A 19,937-nucleotide genomic window follows, 5' to 3' on the forward strand; every position below is an offset into this window, starting at 1 on the left:
TTCGGGGCTTCTAAAGAAGATGACTAAGGTCCAAGGAGTTCCAATCCTGTGATATGAAGACTACCTGGCTGGTTAGGACATTCTGATCACAGTAGTTGTAAAAGTAATAGTAATAATAATGGTTATAAAATAGTTACTGCTACATATATTTCAAAACTTATCCAGGTGTTCTAGTGCAAGTCTGAATTCAAACCTTCACTTGATTAGTGAAAGTCTGGGAGAGGGAGATTTGGAGCTGGAGGATCTTTTCCACTGTGAAGTTGCTGCCTATGTCAGTGGTCCAGGACAGGAGGTTGAGTAGCCCAGAAAAATTATCTAATTACAGAGCTCTAACCTGACCTTCCCATAGGGATGGTAATTACTTCTCCAAGGTGCCTAAGAAAATGCACAGGTACTTTTCTAGTGCTAGTGTTGAGACAGAGGTGCTTCCGGTAGTAGGTCACTCGGTAGTTCCTCTATTAACATGACCTCAACTCTAAGAAACAATAGGTGAATGTGCCTGAAAGACATCCCTTGTCCCTGGAACCAAAGAGAACAATTTGCCATTGGCTAATTGGTTATTTATTCATTCAACAAATATTTATTCTCTGTATACTAAGTTCTTGGGTCTATGTATCATTACACTGAAAACACAGTATAACAGGAAACTCTCGCTTAAATAAGTGCTGGTTTCCTTCTTTCCTCTCTCTGGGTAAATACTAATTTCAAGCAACTAACTGACAAGTAGTCATTTAAGGACTGCCTTTAACTATATTCCAGTCATGGCACAGCAGGTTACAGGAGGTTCTAAAACATGGACTCCTTTTGCATGTTCCTTCTTTTCCAAATGGACACTGTTACCTTAAATTCAAGTAATGCACACCTCCGGATCTGAGAAGTAAAGCTCATTATACTATTTGAACAGTTTCCTTACAATATTTCTTAACACAGAGTACTGTTCTGTCTGTTCTGTTTTAAAAAGAATTACAACAAAAATTTCTCTCCACACTCTTCAGGTGATATTGGACACACGCAAATTGTTTTTTCTTTGCAATGTGCAGAGTGACAGATAGATTTGATCAGCGCCATTTTATTGCAAAATCAACAAGTAATAATTACCTAAGTGACTCATGATGAGATGTAAAGCTGTTCTTAGGCTATCCAAAAAGGAAGAAAAGTTCATTAAAGTTCAGTTATAGAGAGTAAAACTCTGAAAGCTTAGGTTTTTAGAACTTGTTCAGTTTTATGATGCATGTGATCTCTTAAAATCTAATATGTTTTTTGTCTTTTTGAGAGAGGGTTTCACTCTGCAGTTCAGGCTGGCCTAGAGTTCACTTTGTAGCCCAGCTGGCCTTGAACTCACATCAATCTTTCTGCCTCAATCTCCCAAGTTCTGGGGTTACAGGCATGCACCACCATGCCTGGATTAAAATCTAATTCTCACCAAGATTTTGTGAACGTACAATTCAGTTCTATGGAGGAAAGTAGCTTAGTTATAAGATGGGAATCACTTCATTCTCTGCTTCCACCAACCACCTGGGAGTAGAATTACAGGTGTTTATTATTTTGAGGAGATATTTTCAGATAAACATGCATGAGAAATTCCCTAAGTGGGTACTGCCTGAGCACCCGCTGAGTCACTCAGCCCACTCTGCATGGAGCCTCCCTTTTCCCCCACAGAGGCCTCTCGTGTAAGATGTTGCCTCCCTAGCTCAAACCAAGTACAGGGGACCAGAGGGAAGGAAAAAAACAGTCACTGGGTAAACACTTGCTAGCAGAAGTCCTTTCTGAAATGGATCGAGTATCTTTAATCCTGTACCCTGGCCTCCAGATGATTTATGGCTCTTATTTTCTTTTCTCTCTTTCCTTGTAAGGCTTGCCAAAGCAGACTTCAACTCTGCCTACATGCGTGCAAACAGAGTTCCATCTTCCCTGATGAATCGGAGTTGTGCCAAGTGAAAGCTTTAAAGACAAAATTATGCACCAAGGAAGGGGCAGGTTATAGTCTAAAAGGCTAAGAGAACCACCACTGAGTGCTGCCTCAACTGTTAGAAATTTGCAAACTGAAGACCTAGACCAGGATCGTCCCTCCACACCACACTTATCCCCAACCTGCCCTTACTTTCACCCAGTTATAACACACAAAAAAATGGCACACATGTAGTGACTGGCTGGATTTGTTTTCAGTATGCCATTCGAAACTGTGCCCCCAATGGTCTATTTTATTTTTTGTGGTATCTACATATTATAACCCTCTCCCTTTTCTTCCCTCATGTATAAACTGTCTAACCTTATGTCAAATAGTGAGGAAGAAAAATTATGTACCCATCACCATTTTTGAATTGTTTTACATTCCTACCCACCCCTCAGCCTTCAAGAGAGCCATTTCTCTTCTTAAGGATATAGATATTTAAATTACAGGAGATCTTCCTTTTGTCATTCTTTTTATACCCTCAAGAGACTTTCCAGTTTCTCCTTCTATCCCAGATCTTATCCCCAAAACAGAAGTACATGTTGAATACAGTAGTGTACTGGACACCTTCACGGGAAGATCCAATACATATCTTCCTATAACCTATTCTTTCTATAGTGTGTAGTGATGTAGTGCTCCTCTAGTGGTGCAGGTCTATAGCTGCTGAGTTGCATTATGTCCTTTGTTTCCACTACCAAAGTAATTTTCAATTCCTATCTATTCTACTTTTTATCCAACTTATCAGAATGTATTTGTAGAGTGGCTACTATGAGCTAAAAACTTTTCTAGGTGCTCAGGATGTATCAGCAAGAAAAATGAGAAAAGATCCCTGCCATTCTGAAGTTAATGTTGTGTTTTAGAAAACCATTTATGATGGTATGATGATGATGACAAATGAGAATGTAAATAGTCTGGTGTTTTCTTTCTTTGTTTGTTTTGGTTTTTTGAGATAGGGTCTCTCTATGTAGTTCAGGCTGGCCTTGAACTCACTAGGAAGCCCAGGCTGGCCTTAAACTCATAACAATCCACCTGCCTCTGCCTTCCAAGTGTTGAGATTACAGTTCTATGCCACCACATCCAGCTAAATAGTCTGTTTTTTAAAGTAGATTTTTAGGTAAAATGGAGAACACCAAATAAGATAAGCAGTGGTTGGTTAAATTTTAAACAAAGGGGGCTGGGGATTTAGCTCAGCGGCAAAGCGCCTGCCTGGCAAGCGCAAGGTCGTGAGTTCGGTTCCTGGTACCGGAGGAAAAAAAAAAAAAAAAAAAAAAAATTTAAACAAAGAACTTCTGGGAAGATGGCAAAGTGGTAAACAGCAAACAACCTCTCCAAGATTCAGAATCCAGACAATGGAAAATAACAATTTGGGGAAGAAAAGAAGGAAGGAGTTACATCCCCAGGACCCAGGAAAGATCTGAAGGGAAAATTGGAGCTCACAGAGAAAGTGAAGAGAGGAAAACTGACTCTATAGACACATGGTGAGGGGAGGTGACCCTCAAGGCCTCCAGGAAGAAATGCACCAGTGGAACAGACCAGTGGATGCTGTGCACTACAACAGCTGGTGAGTGACTGCAATCCAAGTAACTGTCATGTCTCCTGGAGACAGCGCTTGGCTGGATGCCATTTTAGGGAAAGGCCAACTGAACCCAGGACTCTGAGCAGCTGTGGGTTTGCTTCATCTCTGGGCTTCCAGTGTTGAAATCCCACAGCAACTGGGAGAAGGACAACTGTGAGAGATGTCCAGGGTTAGGGCACAGTGGTCAGGCCAGCAAGAGACACTCAGAGTGTTGTAGTCTGAATGACTCAAGTCCCAAACCCACAACCAGAGGCCAGGACCAGCCTTAACTTCTATGGAGTTGAAGGGACAAGAATTAGCACCCCATCCTTATCCTACTGCAAGTTTGCTGAAATCACCCAGCAATGATCTGGGCTCTATCTGTCTCCTTTGTCTACAGTGACAGCAGAGCCATGTCCTTGAACCGGACAACACCACAAAGCTATAGACCTCAGAAGACGATGACAACCTTGATATCACAGAGAAATCTCTGTTTTTTAAAATTTGGTTTTCTTTTCCTGTGTTTTTTGTTTGTTTGGTTTTGGTTATTTTTTTCTTGTTCATTTGGTTTTTCTTATCTTAATCTCTTCATAAGTGTGAACATTATTTTTAGGTTTGTTTTGTCTTGTTCTTGTTTTTGTTTTCTTTTTCCTTCATTCTTTCCCTCTTCTTCACCAGCTTCCCTAAGCTTGGGGACTCTACCTTTGTCTTTCAGTACTGCTTCTAATCTCTTTCTCTTATTTCTCTCTTTTTTCTTCTTATCCCTTTTACATTTTTCCCCCTGAGGTCAAAATTACTCTATTCAGGGAATATTTATTGTATAAAATTTTGTGATTTATTTTAGATTTTGTTATATAACTACAAATCTTGCACACAGGGCAAATTAATAGATATCACAGTGTGTCCTTTCTAGACTGTGCTTCATGCTGTTGTTATTACTGATTATATTACTTTAGCCAAGGTGACATAGTTGTTGTGATCAGTTGTTCTTCCTTGTATGCCAATACTAAGAATGTCTGGGGGCCATAACAATACTATAGTCCAATACCAAAGAACTGGTGCTACATAAAACAGGCAGCCACCTCTTATCCCTAATAAATTGAAGAGGCAGGATCTTGGAAGAGTCAAAAACCAAAATCCAGCTACACCTAGAAGACATCTCCAAAAAGTAGTCATTTCCTAAAGAAGTCTGAATACAAGTAATAAAGCTGCTTACCATAAGCAATCTACAAGCATCAATGCAGAAAATAAATTTTTAAAAAATAGAAAAATGAGAAAATACAGAAGCAAGTTGCAACCAGAGACCTCCAACTCACTCAAGGCAAATCCAGAGACCACTGAGGTGAAAGAAATCCAAAGCTATCCAGCTAAACTTTCTAGCAGCAGAAGTAATAAAGCAGATGAATGTGTTTTTTAGAAAAAACAAATCAGAGAAAATTACACAGATAACTGAAGAAAGGATGACCATAATGAAAGATATGCTTAGAGAATCTAGAGTAGATACAAACTTTCTAAAAAATAAAGAAGCTTAGGAAAATGATGGAAACTATGAATACCCAACATAGGAAAGAACTGGATTTCAAAAGAACTGATTTAAATGGACAGCCAATAGATTAAAAGTTCTATCAAAAATATATAGCAAAAAAAGTATATGCAGGAAAATTGACCAATGTGAAGATAGAAGATCAGATCTAAAGACAGGTTTGTAATTAGCGATCATCAAATGAAAGACTTCTTAAAAATAGCAAGAGACCATGTAAAATCACTCCAACAGCTGAAGATGATGCAAAGAAGAATAAATTAAGATTAATCAGAGTCAATGAACAATCAAAAGATAGCACAAAGGACATAAAAACCTGCTTACTGAAGTAATGGTAGAAAACTTCTCAAGCATGGAAAAAGAACTGAGCAGACAGGTAAGTGAAGCATATAGAACTCCAATTAGCTATCATCAGGAAAAAAACTACATTAATGTAAATAATAGTCAAGATTCCCCAAATTCAACATAAGAACAGACTATTAAAAGCTGTAAGAGAAAAGAAACAAATCACCTAAGGAAAATCCATCAGAATCACATCAGACTTCTCAACATAAACCCTTAAATCAAGAGCTTCAAGCAAAGTATTACAAGCACTAAAAGAAAACAACCTCTATTCCATTGTGTACACTACAAAATTATCTTTCAAAATTTATGGAGAAATAAGATACTTCCATAATAAAGAACACCTGAAGAAATTCATGACCACCAAATCAGCACACCAAAAAGTTCTGAAGGACATTCTAGAAAAACACAATGAAGACAACAATGCCATGAATCCTAACACAAGGAATCCACTAGGTAAAGTAAGCAATTAAGCAGAAGGGAAAGAAAGGAAAACGGCAATAGGAAAGTAATAAGACAAGGATAAGTCCATATATAATAGTCATAATTATCAATTAAATGGTCTTAATTCAACAACCAAAAAAAAAAACATATTGGCAGAATAGATCAAAAAACAAAATCCAACAATTTGCTGCATACAAGAAACACATTTAATTCAAAAAGAAACTTATAGACTGAAAGTTAAAGGATGGAAAACAACAGTCCATGTGAGGGGAACCAGGAAGAAAGCAGGGATCAGTTTTCTACTTGTACACAAATTGAATTTCAATCCAAGATTGATTAAGAGAGACAAAAAAGGTCACTAGAGAGACAAAGAAGGTCACTACACACTCATAAGAGGAAAATCCAAGAGGAAGAAATGACAATCATAAATATTTATGCACCAAATACCAGTACACCCAGCTACATAAAACAAATACTAATAGACATGAAAAATCAAATAAGCACCAATACAATTGTAATGGGGGATCACAATACTCCATTGTCACAAATAGATAGACAAAGTAGACAAGCAGTCAACAAAGAAATGTCAGAACTGAACCAAACTTTTGAACAGATGAACTTAGTAAATGTCTACAAAATGTTCTACCCCACAACAATAGAATACACATTCTTCTCAGTTGCACATGGGACATTCTCCAAGATAGACCACATACTAGCCCAAAGAACACACTTAAGTAAATACATGTTCCCATGCATGTTATCAAACCACACTGCAATAAATTGGGAATCAAAGGCAAAGAACCAAAAAACTATATAAACAAATAGAAATCAAACAACATTCTCTTGAACATCAAATGGGTCACATTAAATTAAAGAATAAATTAGACAGTTTCTACAATTAAATGATAAAACCAATACAATATACCAAAACTTACGGGACACAACAAAAATAGTCCTAGAGCGAAATTTATAGTAGTGAGTTCCCACATCAGAAAAAAAGAGTGAGCTCAAGCAAATAAGTTAATATTGACAAGCTTCTAGAAAATAAGAGCAAGTTAAAACCAAAACGTGTATGAGGGAGGAAATTATAAAGATCAGAGCAGAAATTAATGAAATTGAGACTAAAAAAACAACACAAAGAATCAATGAATCAAACAGTTGTTGCTTTGAAAAAGTAAATAAAATAGACAAACTTCTAGCCAGTCTTATCATAAAAAAAAAGAAAAGACTGAAATTCATGCAATTAGGAATGAAAAGGGTGAAATTACAATGGATCCTCCACAAATCCAGATCAATACCTACTTTGAGATTCTGCATTCTAATAAGATTTAAAACATAGAATAAATGGACAGGTTTCTTGATACACAAATTACCAAAGCTGAATCAATAGGATATAAAAATTCTAAATAGCCCAATTTCAGTCAATGAAATTGAAGAAGTAATTAAAAACCTACCAACAAAGAAAAGCCCCAGGTCTTGAAGGATTCACTACTAAATTCTAAAAGAAATTTAGAGATTTAATGCCCCTTCTCCTTAAACTCTTTAATGAAATTGAAAAGGAAGCCATATACCCAAACTCATTCTTAGAAGCAAGAATTGTTCTGATACCAAAACCAGAGAAGGATCCAACAGAAAAGAGAACTACAGGCCAATCTCCTTAATGAACATAGCCACAAAAATACTCAGAAAGATACTGGTAAAAAGAATACAGCAAATCATCAAGATTAGGCCGAGGATATAGCTCAGTGGCACAGCACCTGCCTGGCAAGTGCAAGGTCCTGATTTTGATTCCCAGTACCAAAAAAGAAAAAAATCAAGATTATACATCTTGACCAAGCAGGACTGATCCCAGGGATGTGGGGATGGTTCAACATACACAAGGTAATAAATGTAATATACCACATTAACAGAACCAAGGACAAAAACCATTCAATCATCGCAAAGGCAAAAAAAAAAAAAAAAAAAAAAAATTATTTGACAAAGTCCAACATTCATTAATGATTAAGAAAAAAAACTATCAGAAAATCAAAATAGAATATCCTTTTCTCAATCTGATGTCAAAGCCATCTGTGAGAAACCAACAGCCAGCATCATACTAAATGGTCACAAACAAAACTTTCACTCTCAAATCAGGAACAAGACAAGGACATCCACTGTCACCACTCCAATATAGTTCTGGAAACATTAGCCAGAGGAATTAGACAAGAGAAAGTAATAAAATGAATAAAGATCAGATAGAAAAATGTTAAATTATTACTAGTTTTAGATAACACATAAAATTCTACATAGAAGACTCCCAAAATTCCACCAAAAACTCCAAGAATTAATAACCAAATTAAGTATTGTAGCTGGATACAAAGTCAACACTCAAAAGTCAATAGCATTCCTGTACACAAATAACCTCACTGAGAGAAAAATTAAGGAAACAACATATTTCACAATAGCATCATAAAAGAAGAAATATTTAGGAATCAATCTAACAAAGGAAGTGAAAAACCTTTACATTGAAAAATACAGTACTCTGAAAAAGGAGATCAAATAGGATATCAGAAAATAGAAAGATATAGCTGTTCATGAGCAGGAAGAACCAACATACTCCCAAAATTGTTATACAGATTTGATGCAATCCCTATCAAAATACCAGTAGCATATCTCAGAATTAGAGAATAGTTGAAATTCATTTGGAACTAGAAGAGACCTAGAACAGCAAAAGCAATTCTGGGCAACAAAGGCAAGGCAGGGGGCAACAATCCCAGACTTAAAATTATACTACAGAGCTACAGAGTTACTGTGATAAAACCAGCATGGAACTTGCAAAAAAAAAAAAAAAAAATCAAACAGACCAGAGGATCAATGAAATAGAATAAAAGATGCAGAAACAACCCCAAACATACTCAGCTACCTTATTGGGTTTTTTTTTTTTGTTTTTTTTTTTTTTTTTAAAGAGAAAAGAACAAAGAGAAAAACAACAGAAATGATACAGAATTCCAGAGGCAGCGACCTTATTGTTTACAAAAGGACCAAACACCTTCAGTGGAAGAAAGATAGCCTCTTTAATAAATGATGCTGGAAAAACTGGGTTTTAGCATGCTGAAGAATAAAACTATACCAGTCTCTTTCACCATGCACTAAACTAAAATTGAATGGATTAAAGACCTAAATATTAAAACAGAAACACTTAATCTGCTGGAAGAGAGAACAGGTGAAACTCTTGAAGACAAGAGTGTAGGCAGAGACTTTATGAACAAAATCCTAATTCTACAGGAGATATTACAAAGAATCAACAGCTGAGATCACAGCATAGTAGAAAGCTTCTGCAGAGGAAAAAGAAAACCACCAAGAGAGTAAAGAGACAACCCACAGAGTGAGAAAAATTTTTTAGCAGCTATCCTTAAAGGATTAATATCTAGAATACGTAAAGAACTCCAAAAATCAGACTGCCAAATCTAAAGACTGAATCCAAAATGGGCACCTGAAATGAATAGATAATTCTCAGATAAAAAAAGTACAAACAGCAAATAAATATATGAAAATATGTTTAACAGTACTGACCATTCAAGATATGCAAATTAAAACAACACTGAACTTGAATGCAAATTAAAATAACATCTCATTCTAGAAAGAATGCCATAACTAAGAAATCAATAATAAATGCTGGTGAGGTTGTGAGGAAAAATGAACCCTTCTCCACTGTTGATGGGAGTATAAATTGGTGCAACCAATATGGAAATCAGTACAGAGTCCTCAAAAAACTAAAACTAGAGGTTCCATTTGACCCAACTATTCCCCTTCTAAGTATCTTCCCAAAAGAGCTAAAAGCATCATATCACAGTAACACATGCACACTGATATAGCAGCACAACTTGTAATAGCTAAATCTTGGAAACAGCCCAGATGCCCATCATTGCATGAATGGATAAAGAAAATGTGGTTTGTATATACAGTGGAGTACTACTCTGCCATAAAGAAGGATAAACTTGAGACACTTGTAGGTAAATGGATGCACCTTGAGACTGTATTTTTAAGTGAAATAAATCGGACACACATGTTTAAATATCACATTGTTTCTCCTGTATAAGAAATCAAAAAGCTAAATGAGGACTAAAATGGATGATATATATTGGGAAGTAGGAAGAAAATGTTCAAATGAAGTGAACAAGGGGGAAGGGAAGGGAGGGAATAGGGATAGAAAGAATTAAGGTTAAAGTGGAAGGAAAACAATAGAAACAAAGTTTTACAAAGGGAGAGGGGGAAAAGTATTGAAAGGAAGGGAGGGGAACGGAAAAAAGCATTAACATATGATATATATAGGCACACACTCCCCATGATGAATGTGATCCTTATGTGCGTCAAAAGTGTGCCGATAAAATTAATTAAAATAATAATCAATAAATAAACAAAGAGGCAGGTAAGCCTCACTGAGAAGCGAGAGGCAGGCGTGGGAGCAGCAGCCGTGAGGGATTGGGGGCAGTGCTGCCGGCGGAGGTGCTGCAGTCGGAGTGCTGAGGCCGTGTCCTGGAGAAGCAGGAAGCCAGTACGGCAGGAGCGGTGAGTAAGGAGACATTGCTCCATGAAGAAACCAGATAGCAGCCCAGGCCAGCGGGTGGCAAGTCCAGCACACAGTAAGAGCCTGGCCTTTCCCCTAAGTCAAATTGCGGCGGAGGTGAGGATTATAGGATTTTCTCTTTTCCTTATAAAACGATTTATTCTGGCGAGTGTACTAAAAACTGACTTGAGTGGAGCAAGAGGAGAAGCGAGAAGACCAGTTGGGTTATTACAATAATCCAGATGAAAGATACCAATATCACAAAGCAGAGTGGTTTTTGTAAAGGCTATATGTGGCCAAGTGCTACAGAAATTTTGAAGGAAGTCCCAAGATTTCTTTTTTCTTCTTTTTTCCTTTTGAAATAGTTTTAAGGTAATAAAGACAAAACATACGGAGATTTCCCACATACCCTTTACCCACCTTCTGGCAATGTTAAGTATGCAACCATCAGGTGAGGTTTAAATCCAAAAAACTAGCGTGAGTACAACACCATTAGCTAAATTACAGGCTTTATTTAACTTCTCCAGTTTTCCCCAATCTTCAGTTTCGTTATAGGATCCCACACTGATGTTAGTCGTCATGTCACCTTAGCTTCCTCCAGTATGTGTGGACAGTTCCCCAATATTTCCTTATGTCTTATGAGCTGGACACTTCTGATGAGTAATGGTCATTCTGTAAAATGTACCACAACGTTGGCTTAGCTGATGCTGCCTTGTGACTGAATTTCATTTCGAACAAGAATATATCATTCAATCACGTCTATCTTCAACACAGTGTACCAGAATATATCAGTGTCTTTTATTGACTGATGTCGCTCAATCCCAATGAGAGTTTTTGACAGATTAAAATATGGAGATTGAGAAGAATCAAGAATGACTAAAAAAAAAAAAAAAGACTCCAGTGGTGGAGCGATCAGGTGGGACAGTGGATCAGGTTAGGGCACATCATCAGTGTTCAGTTTGAGATGTCTATAAAATATCAAAATGGAGGTTTCAAGTAGGTATCAATTTGGGGTTGAAAGGGAAGGTATACCAAGAGAAATAAATTCAGGAACTATCAGTAAAAATATGGGTTTTTGTATACCTAAGATTAAATGCATTTAGCAGCAGAGAAAGTAAGGATAGAGAAGTGAAGAATAAGGACTGTGCTCTAGGTCATTCCAACATCAGAAAACCGGTGAGAAGAAACTGCAAAGTTTTTAAAAATAGCAACCAGGACAGAAGCAGAAAACCTCATAAGAAATTTTTAATCTCCTCTCCATCTTTACTCCATGGCCAAATTTAGTCTAGTCTTTTTAAAATAATTGCCTCCTCCTTTGAGATTTAGTTCCTGGGTGAAAAGAATTTACATTTGTTTCTAATTTATAAATTTGTTGTGAGCACTAGAAAAAAACAATACCTATAAGTTCTTTCACATAGTGTTTAGCACATGGTAAATACCAGCTATTATTGTCATAAAATGGTTTGTGTCAGTGGTAGACTGTAACAATTTTAATATCTGAGACAGTTTTGCTTTCTTTGAGTACTTAATTCTGCATTTGTGTATCAGTAAAACTCAAATAACAATTCTTTTTTCTTCTCTTTCTCTCTCGTGTGTGTGTGTGTGTGTGTGTGTGTGTGTTTCTTGGTATCAAATCCAAGTGTTCTATTACCAAAGTACCTCTGAGGACTTTTTATTTTTTATTTTGAGGCAAGATCTCCCTAAGTTGCCCTGGCTGTCCTCAACTTGTGATCCTCCTGTCAGCATCCTCCAAAGTAGCTCGGAGTATAGACATGCGCCAACACTCCTAATAATTCTTGAACAAATACAGAAAAAAAGAAGAAAACTTCACAGCACTACTTAACCCAAGAGATGGAATTCTTAAGAAATTCTGAACAGAGACACCTGCGATGAAAGGTACATTTCGCCAGAGTGTCCTCCGTGATGCTTCTCAAAGCTTGCTACCTGAGTACTCACCACGGTGGCAATGTTTTCTCTGTGTTTTATGTGAAAAGCTGTCATGGAGCTCAGATTTACCTTTTTCTGGAACTTCCTTTTGGGGCATTTATTTTTTAAGAATTCATGGCCAAATTGATTTTGTCCATTAACAATAACACTTTCAGGCTGGGGATATGGCTCGGCAGCACAGCGCCTGCCTGGCAAGCACAAGGTCATCAGTTTGATTCCCAGTACCAAAAAACAAACAAACCAAATAATTACACTTTCAAGATTGGCACCCAACTAATATCCCTAGAATATAAGGATATGATTAGCTTTGCACAATTTTACTTTTTTTCCCTTATCTGGTTGTATTTATAAAAAGTAAAAATGAAATCTCTTCTAGTACAATGCAATGGCCAAACAAGACCATGTTTGAGCTCCTTTCTTAACAGATGATAAAGTGATGAGAAATATAAATCAGTACAATGTTTGCTGTTCTATAATTACAATGGACATGTACCTACAGGACTCCCTTAATGCAAGTTCTATCCAAGGTGTAGAATATTAAATTTCATTGCAGTTTTATGGAACAAGTATTAATATTAGCATACATTTCAGAACTTACAGAACAAGCAGGGACCCAAGGCCTTCTGATCTAGATGAGTGTTTTCTCCCCTGCACCATGCTGAAAAATGAGGTAGAAAATCTACTGTGAGTAGAAGAAAAGCACTCAGGTGAACTTTGGGTGGAAATAATCGCAAGACTCTGTGCTTACACACAGGGAGGGACTCCTAGACATTTCTAGGTTTATATTCTTTGGAGAGTCCATTCTGTCACTAATTTAAAGGGAACTACAAGTAGCTCATTCAAGCAGATATTCCTACCATGAATATCTGTGATTATTTTTTTTCTTATGTCAGTGTTACAAACTTGCTGATTTTCAATGATTTCTCCTTGACCAACACTAGAGCTCTCCCTTGTATGAGGGACAGGAAGAAAAAATAAAGAAATCATGAGCACCAATGGGAGCAGTCGAACTGGAATTTAACCAGTAAGAGCTTTTCTTTCTTTTTTTTTTTTTTTTTTTTTTTTTTCTGTTTTTTTTTGGTTTTTCTCCGGTACCGGAAACCGAACTCACAACCTTGCACTTGCCAGGCAGGTGCTTTGCCGATGAGCTAAATCCCCGGCCCCAAGAGCTTTTCATTAATTAATCTTTTTCCTTTGTTTTGGTATATCAGAGATACAATCTCCACACCAAAAAGGCAATTTCTAGGGTAAGCCAGTCTATATGCAAGTGGGGTTTAACTAGCTATGCTTTCTATATCTACATTTATTTGGCTATATAATGTGAATTCTTATCTTTAATAGTGACCCGGAGGTGCTGCAAGATAATCATTAAATGTATTCACTACACTATCCTTACCAGGGCAGAAAATTGCAATAACATATTTCAGAAAAATTTTTAAGCAAGGGTTGGAATTAGAAAATGGTATCTTAGTTAATCTTCAGTTAATTAAATTTTTTTACTGTATCATACCACAGTAGTTGTGATGAAAGGTAGCATATAATGATAACTATTTTCCCCAGAGAACTGATTTTAGCAAATATCCATTCAGTGCCAGGTATGCAGTTAGTTGCCAGTGGTATATGAAAATAAACACAACATAACCCTACCATTTGGAAAATAGTGTTCAAACCACAGAGCACAGAACAAGCTTGTGTTCTGATGGTCCACAAGCTAATAATAGCTTTTGTTTTTAAATATAGCTGGATGAAAAGCAAAAGAAGAAAAACGTTTTGCAACACGTGAGAATTATATGGAATCTATTCCATTTTCATAAAGATTTGCAGGAACACGGCCACTCTGATTTCTTTGCATTTTGTCTGAGAATGCCTTCTCATTGTGATGGCTGAGTGGAGAGACGGACACAGAGATCATGTGGCCTGCAAAACCCTTTAAGACACTTGCCAACTCTAGTTTTAGAAACTCATACTCTAGAGCAGGATATCAGTACACACAGACACTTAGTTTTCAGAACGTATGATTAGTGCTGTAACAGAGTTACAGTGACAGCAGGCAAATTATCCTCTACCTGGAGAAGTCAGAATTTAATGAGTATTTTTAATGAAAGCAGTGAAGGTGATGAAAGGGATTCTAAGCCAAGACACGAAGAATGAGAGTATAGAGAATGACAAGTTCATAGTGTGCCTGGGAGAAGTTCTGGAGGAGTGTAGAAAGATGTGGAAAATGAGATTAAGAAAGCACATGAAATCAGATTAGGATTTCAAATCCATTCAGAGATCATGTATCTCCCATAAACAATGGTCATTAAAGATTCAAAAATAGAAATACTTGATCAGATTTGTGTTTTAGGAGGATAACTCTCACAGGAGGGTGGAGGCAGGAGGAAAGAAACCAGGAGAGAAGTAAAGGCAGAGAATCCAGATAAGAAGAATTTCAACATCCAGATTAGAAATGATGATCTGATCCTGCCAATCATAAGAATGGAGTGGAGTGGGGTGGAGAGGTGCAAAAGCAATTCTAACTAACTGCATTGGTAACCAACTGCACTTGAAGAGCAAGAGAGAAGTGTCCAAGTGACCTGATACTACACTAAATTTCGGGGTAAAACATCATCAGAATATGAGTTCCTTGGGGAAGAGCTCCTTGTCTCATTCTTTGCTATACCTTAGGATGTAAAACAATGTCTGAGTCTTTGAAGACACTCAATAAATATTTTCTGAATGAGTTAGTCAAGAAATGCCACTAAGCAAGACAGAAAACAAAGAGGTATAGGTTAGATAGAAATGATTGGATTTTTCCCATATGCCATTTCAATAAGGATTAGATAGCAAGTTCTGTTTTGGATATCAGGCTTGAGGGGCCTGTAGATGTATGGGGAGGGTAGAAGATATTTTAAAATACAGGCCCAATGCTCAGCTAAGCGACCCTTAATGAGAAAGTGTCTCATTAATGCCTGGTGGCATTAAAAGTTAGCAGCATAAATGCGCGAAGTGAATCATTGGAACAGATAAGCGTATTGCAGTGAATTTGTTTTAACGCTGTACCTGGATGCCTTTTCTCTTGCTAAACCATAAAATAAGTCTGTTTAATTGACTATATGCTTTTATCTTTACAGTCTATGTTCTATTTTGAAAGATTTTTCTATTTGAAAGGTTAGAAAGATTTGAAAGATTTACCCTACTGCCACAGTCTTTTCCAAAACTATAAATATACTGGATAAAAGGGCAAGAAAGAAAGACGTGAACTATGTCCCAAAACATCGTTAAAAACTTTAGTGTCTTCTGCTGTACAATACTACAATAAAACAAAATTGTAGTTATCCTAGTATCCAACAATAGCACCATTCAATTTTAAGTTGAGTTTAGAAAAGAAAACAAATGCGATATGTGTATGGCCTTGCACCTAGAAGTTGCTTTAAATATGATATGAAGTGTTCAGCAAACAAAAGCACTTGGTGGTATTGCCATTCTATGCACAGGCTTGTTGCATCTTACAACCATTGGAAAGTGCAGCAGAACTCCAATTGCCCAAGGCCAAGTTAGTTGGGTGTGCATCCTCCACAAGTTGGAACCACATGGCAGAAGATTAGTAGGATTTAGTTTTGCTCTCCCACGGTGTGACAATTGGGGGTGTTTGGGAAACACAGCATTATGGAACATGAAACATGTTGAAACTGCTAGACTTCCAGTCTTTAGTTCAATAGTGAGCCTTATACGTTTCCAAGAGAAGAATACTATTTAAGGCTTTGCCTAACCGTACTTGACCCCAGAGTAATTTCATTCAAAGTTTCCCCTAGAACTGTATCACCACAGAACCAACTTTAGGAAATAATACATCATTAACTCAACAATTTACACCTCTTTATAGGCCATTTCATTCACTGTCATTTAGTAGCTACTTACTTGCTGCTGCTGATAGTAGCTCAGTTCATTCTCCCTTGAGTTCTAGAAATGTGTCTTTTGGACATGCCAATGGAATCTCTTGCAAACAACTGAGAAAAATCTATGTCAAAAATTGGACTCAGTATTTCCATCTATGTTTCTCTCCACCACAAACATGCACGCACACACATGCAACGTGTGTTCTTACATGGCCTTTGCTTCAAGTCTTCCCTATCTCTGGAAATATACTACCAAATAGCCAATTATTTAAACAAGAAATCTAGGGGAAATTGTTGAGTTATTTTTCTTCTTCACCACCCATATACACTCACCAAAACCTGATGCAGTTATCTCTAAAATCTCTCTCTCTCTCTCTCTCTCTCTCTCTCTCTCTCTCTCTCTCTCTCTCTCTCTCTCTCTCTTTCTCTCTCTGTTTTTGGTTTTGTTTCTCCATTTGTTTACTGTACAGTTGAACCCAGACCAAGTGCTCTACTACTGAATCAAACTCCCATCCCTTTTTATTTTTTGAGAAAGTGTCTCATTAAGTTGCCCAAGTTGGCCTTGAACTTGTGATCCTCCTGCCTTAGCCTCCCAAGTAGCTGTGATTACAGATGTGCACCACCACAACCAGTGTTAAAATATCTCATGCTGCAGTTTCCTTCTCACCAGCCCTACCACCTTGGTCCCATCAATGGCATCTAAGATGTCTCCATATCTCCAGTCTGATTTCCTTTCAGCCCATTGTCCATGACAAAGACAGAAGAGTTTTCTAGAAGTCTGACCACGTAATAACCCACATGAAAACCCTTAGTAGCATCCTTTGATTTTAGAATAATTTAGAAACTCTTACCAGGGTCAGAGGCACGTGATACTTTTGTAATTTTCCTCCTTGATCATTTTCAGTCATTATGGAGCTTCTGCTGGCTCCTCATAGGCTTGTCTAGAAGGGGGCTATGTAGCTTTACATGGTTGTATAAACAATGTTTGGGGTAAATGTTACATGGACTTATACAATTGTCAAAGCTCATAGCACAAAATAAGTGTGATACATGCACTCTATTTCATGTAAATTATACTTCAATAAACATGATATTTCAGTGGCTTGATACCAAGCACCTTTAGGTACCTTTAAATAAATTTAGGTACCTTTAAATAAAAGAAGATAAGTTATTTACTGATTTTCCAAAATAAATCACTGCTGAACTAATCATTTTGATTAATGAATCCAATGAATCATCTAAAATTCTGCTGTCATGAATCAGTGAATTTCTCATGGTTGAAAGTGCCAACAAAACTCTAGTCAGATCAGTACATGCCTAATAAAAAGTAAATACACATGTAAATCTCAATATTGCGAGGTAAGATTACCCAAAACAAATATTTCATCTCCAGGGCAAAGCCTAGTTTGGCTTAAGGACCACGGTATGATGCCACTATAATTGCCTCTTCTAAAGGACAAAAAGAAAACTACAGGAATTACAGAGCTCCGTGTGTATGCCTCTGTACATTTGGCAAGATGTCCATATTGTATTTTTTGTTATAGACTTCTAACTACTATCACAATTGTATTTTGCCTTTTTGGTTGTTTATAATCTGGGTTTGTTTGGAAGAACTCAAAGTAAATGGGAAAAAAAAGTAAATGGAAAAAAATTAAGGTTTTTGGAGGGAAATATTATAGCTTTTCTCCACATGTGAAACGTATTACAGATTTTCTTCCCATGGGATTGATGATATGAATTTGAAAAAAGAAGATTTGAGGGAAGCGAGGTGAATGCCTATGTTTTCTCTATGTCAGTCAAGATAGTCTGTAAGCGACATATTTGCCTGAGAAAGCCCTATGGGCACAAGTAGATCACATGAAGAAGGGGTCAAAGTGCACACTGTCCTCACTGCAGCCATACTAGCTTTTTTTTTTTTTTAACCCAGACTGCACCTGTGACCTCATAAGGAGTTCCCTACAGTCCCTACAGTCAGGAGAAAAAAAGACCCAAGCCTGGTTTACAGATGCTGATGCACACTACACAAGCACCACGCAAAGGTGGCCAGCTGCAATACCACAGCCCCTTTCTCAGGGATGCTTGAAAAATAGTGGCTATGTGAAATCCTCCCATTGGGCACAACTTCAGGAAGTACGCTTGGTTGTTCACTTTGCTTGGAAGAAGAAATGGGCCTATGTATGCTTTAGGAGCTGTGGCCAGTAGTTTGGCTGGATGGTCAGGGATTAGGAAGGAACATAGTCGGAAAATGGGTGACAATGAGAGTTAGGGAAGGGGGTTGTGATGAGCCTCTTGAATGGGCAGAGCAATGTGAAGACACGTGGGTTCCATCTGAGTACTCACCAATGGACGACATCAGCAGAGGAAGATTTTAATAAGTGGATAAGATGCCTTGTTCTGTACCTAGGAGTCAGCCTCTTTCCCTTAGATAATCTTGTTACCCAAAGGGTTTGCAATAAAAGTTGGTGCAGCACTAGAAGGCGGGTTACAAATGGACTCAGCACTTTGAACCACCATTCACCCTGGCTCACCTGGCTACCTCATGGCAGGTTAGTTACACTGCATTTCTCTCATCCTGGAAGGAGTAGTGTTTTGTTCTTACTGGAAAAGACCCTTGCTCTGGCTACTAGTTTATCTTCCCTACACATAATGCTTCTGCCAAAACTGCCAGCCATGGGATTATAGAATGCCTTATCCACACTCATCATATTCCATATGGCACCATTTCTGATAAAGCAATGTACTTCATAGCAAAAAAAAAAAAAAAAAAGAAAAAGAAAAAACATGGCAATGGTCCCACATTCATGGAATTCACCGGTTTGATCATGTTCCCAATAATCCTGAAGTAGTTGGTTTTATAGAATGGTGGAATGGCTTTTGTTAAAGACTTGGTTAAAGAGCTAGTTGGGTAGCAATATTTTACAGGCCAGGGAAAGGCTTTCCAGAAGGCCAAAGATCTTCTGAATTAGTGTCTAAAGTACAGTGTGGTTTCTCGCAGCTAGAATTCATGGATCCAGGAATCAAAGGATGGAAATGGAACAGCACCCCTTGCTACAGTTTGGATATAGTGTGTCCTAAAACTCACATTTAAATTTAATTGCTATTGTGGTGGGGCCATTAAGAGATGACTGACTAGGTCACTAGTAGGTTTTTTTGTTGTTGTTGTTTTTGTTTTTTATTCTGGCACCGGGAATCGAACTCATGACCTTGTGCTTGCCAGGCAGGCGCTGTGCCACCGAGCTAAATCCCCAGCCCCCAGGTCACTAGTAGGGATTAATGCCTTTCTCATGCACCTGGATGAGTTATCATGAGACCATATTGTTATCAAGCAAGGTGTTATGGTTTGTGTCTGCATGTCCTCCAAATCTTCATGCAGTCATGGGACAGGCTTCTAGATTTTTGATTGATCCATAGTCCAATGCCGGGATTATGGATGTGAGTGCTACAACTGCCCTCAGGTGGGTAGTTTAATGGAGGGAAAGAGGCTGCTTGCCACTGCCGCTCCTCCTTTTTGCTCTTGACTTTGCTGTTTTCCACCACCATGAACTGTTACTGTCTGCCATGTGCCACTCTGCCTTATAGCCAGCCAAGTATGGCCTGAAACCTCCACAAACTATGAGCTAAATAAACCTTTCCTTCCATAATTCTGGGTGTCAGGTATTTTGTCTCAGCAATGAGAGAAACGAAACCAAGACACAAGGTTTCCCCATCTGTTTTATCTCTTCCACATGTGTTCC

The sequence above is a fragment of the Chinchilla lanigera genome, unplaced genomic scaffold (genome assembly GCF_000276665.1).
Source record: "Chinchilla lanigera isolate Chin_1 unplaced genomic scaffold, ChiLan1.0 scaffold00003, whole genome shotgun sequence".
Lineage (NCBI taxonomy): Eukaryota > Metazoa > Chordata > Mammalia > Rodentia > Chinchillidae > Chinchilla > Chinchilla lanigera.